This window comes from Otolemur garnettii, unplaced genomic scaffold (assembly GCF_000181295.1).
Source record: "Otolemur garnettii isolate 467f Iridium unplaced genomic scaffold, OtoGar3 scaffold00094, whole genome shotgun sequence".
Taxonomy (NCBI): domain Eukaryota; kingdom Metazoa; phylum Chordata; class Mammalia; order Primates; family Galagidae; genus Otolemur; species Otolemur garnettii.
In genome coordinates this window covers 2,416,725-2,419,554 of record NW_003852489.1, presented here as the reverse complement: position 1 = coordinate 2,419,554, position 2,830 = coordinate 2,416,725, and positions in this window count along the sequence as shown.

Sequence of the window (2,830 nt, the reverse complement as noted above, 5' to 3'; positions counted from 1 at the left end):
TTGTTGTTTGGCGGGCCCAGGCTGGGGATTCAAACCCGCCACCTTAGGTGTATGTGGCTGGCGCCTTAGCCGCTTGAGCCACAGGCGCCGAGCCACAAAATGCCTTCTTTATAGAATTTTCTGAGCGCCTAAGCAGAATGACATGTACAAAAGTCCCAAAACAGTTTGCGAAATAATCAGTGGTAATTACTCTCCTCTGTAAAGTCTCCTAATCTAAAGACATCCCCTTTTTCCAATCTCTAATAAGTTCTTGTGCCAATAATTTTTCATACACTATTTAACACATTGTTATGCTAATAAAACTTTCCTGTGTCATTGTTTTCCCTCCACAATTCAATTATAAGCCCCAAGAGCTAGATCAGGATCTCACAATTTATTTGTGCCCTTCAGCTCCCATCCTTCATGACAGGCAATGTCAAAAACCATGTGACGTGGACTGCTGGGTCTACAAGTCAGTGCAAGGAAGACCCGGGACACAGCTGGATACCTGAGACATTCAGTTGCTCCCCTGCCCTCCCTTGTAGGTGGCCCCTTGCTGAGTGGGACACATGTGGTGTGTGTGCTGAGTCCAAAGGGAGAAGGGGGAAGAGGATTCATTGAATTAAGACACAGATGATGAATACTGTCTGAAGGGGGCTCTGAATGCTCTTCTCAATGAAACAGGAATTTTAGAAGATGCTACTGGATCTGAGAGTAGAAAACAAAGGAAGACGTTAAAAGAAGAGAAATAGAAATAGACAAAGGGAGATTAAGAGGAAGAGATGGAGGAACAGAACAGGTGAAGGCAGGGGGACTAGAAAGGTGCTGGGGAGGGGGAGGAAATGGCCCTAAAGGGTTAGAAGTGGGTGGGGGTGACAGGGTGAGAGGTCAGTGGCCTCTTCATTCCCCCACCCTGTCTCAATCTCCCCCATCTCCTCTCACCCAGCCTACTACAATCTACTATTTACAGTATAGAGGTGGCTTTAATCTGATCCTTCTGCCTGGCTTTGCTTCCTCCCCTCCAGGACACCTTCCACACAGTTATCCGTGAGACCTTTCTGAACTCAGCTCTGGTCATGTTCCTCCCCATCATAACCTCTAACCACTGTCTAGTGCTCACAGCTCAAAACTCAAACTCTTCAAAGCCACCTAAAAGGCTTTGTGGATAAATTCAGGGTAGAAAAAAGAATACCTGGCTTGGCACCCATAGCTTAGTGAGTAGGGTGCCAGCCACATACACCCCTGCCAGGTTCAAGCCAGGCCTGGGCCTGCTAAACAACAATGCTAACTGATCAAAAAAAAAAAAATAGCTAAAAGGGCAGTGCCTGTGGCTCAAAGGAGTAGGGCGCTGGCCCCATATGCCGGAGGTGGTGGGTTCAAACCCAGCCCCGGCCAAAAAAAAATAGCCGGGAGTTATGGCAGGCACCTGTAGTCCCAGCTACTTGGGAGGCTGAGGCAAGAGAATCACTTAAGCCCAAGTGTTTGAGGTTGCTGTGAGCTGTGATGCTACAGCACTCTACCGAGGGCAACATAGTGAAACTGTCTCAAAAAACCCAAAGAAACAAAACAAAATTTTTTTAAACCTACATCATGTACATGCAACTCTCAGCATTTCACACAAGGGCATAAAATGTAGCCCCCACATATGTTTCTAATCAGTGTTCCTGTCACCCAAAAAGTAATTGCTGTTCAAAGAATACCTAACGTCTACATATGCCATGACTCTGGTTATTTCTGTCTCTTTGGTAATAAATCCTGCTTTCTGAAATACGTTTTGGGGCTTTCTCAACCTAGAAGCAGAGAGACGTCACCCTCCTGACTTCTCCCTCCATTTCTCCCCCACGGAATTCACTCCTCACTTTTCTGGGTTTCCATATCCCTTGATCAGTCCCTCCATTGTAGCATTTATGGTGCTTTCCTGTCGCTCCTCTGGACTAGATTGTAAATTCAATAACTTAGTCGTCCCAGTCTCTGTGTCAACATCTCTGATTTTCAGTTGCTCAAAAATGTCTGTCAACTTAACGTATTAGCAGGTAATTGTGTGACTACGCAGAAAAATGTGATTTTCCTCCTCCTCTTTATCCTTTAAATCATAGACCAACTCTAGGCTTGGTGGTTTCCACGTGTAACCCAAGGCATCTGTTCCTAACATCGTCCTCCCCTTGCAGTACTTCCCGAGTCTCTCCTCGCACGTTAGACTTACTGCCACCAAGACACTTAGTTATCAGGCTCACTGTCCAGAGGTGTTGCAGGATCCTTCTAGCAGCTGAGCTGCGTGCACTGAGGAACCCGGTCTCTCACTCCCTTCATCCCAGAATGGGGCTTCAGTCTTACATGGTCTGTGAGATCCTTTGCTGCAGACTTAACAGTTTCCCAGCTGCTCTCCAGACCTCACGGATACTACCTGGGTGGGGCCCGAGAGAATATGTGGGGGAAGAAACTACCGAACAGGTCTTAGGAAGCACAGCTGGGCTGATTACCACTGGGGTCAAGGGAGCAGTGGGAGTTGTTAAAAAGTTTCTAACTGTCTTGGGGTTTCCACACACAGGTTTTGCCAACTATGCCAAAAAAAAAGTTTATAAATGTCTCAAAAACACGTACTCTGAGAGGGCTCCCTCAGGGACCCAAAGCACCAAGGATATTGAAAATGTCAGAGGGTTGTGGAATGTAGGATTTGCAGGCCAAGAACCAAAAGGACGAGATGGTCTTTGAAAGAAGGAAGTTCTCTGGGAACTTCAGAGGAAGGTATTTTTCACATGAGTGATTCTTACCCTGAAGAGAATTACCTGGAGGGCTTTTTGAAAATGGATTGGTGGGCTCAGTGCCTGTGGCTCAAGTGGCTGAGGCGCCA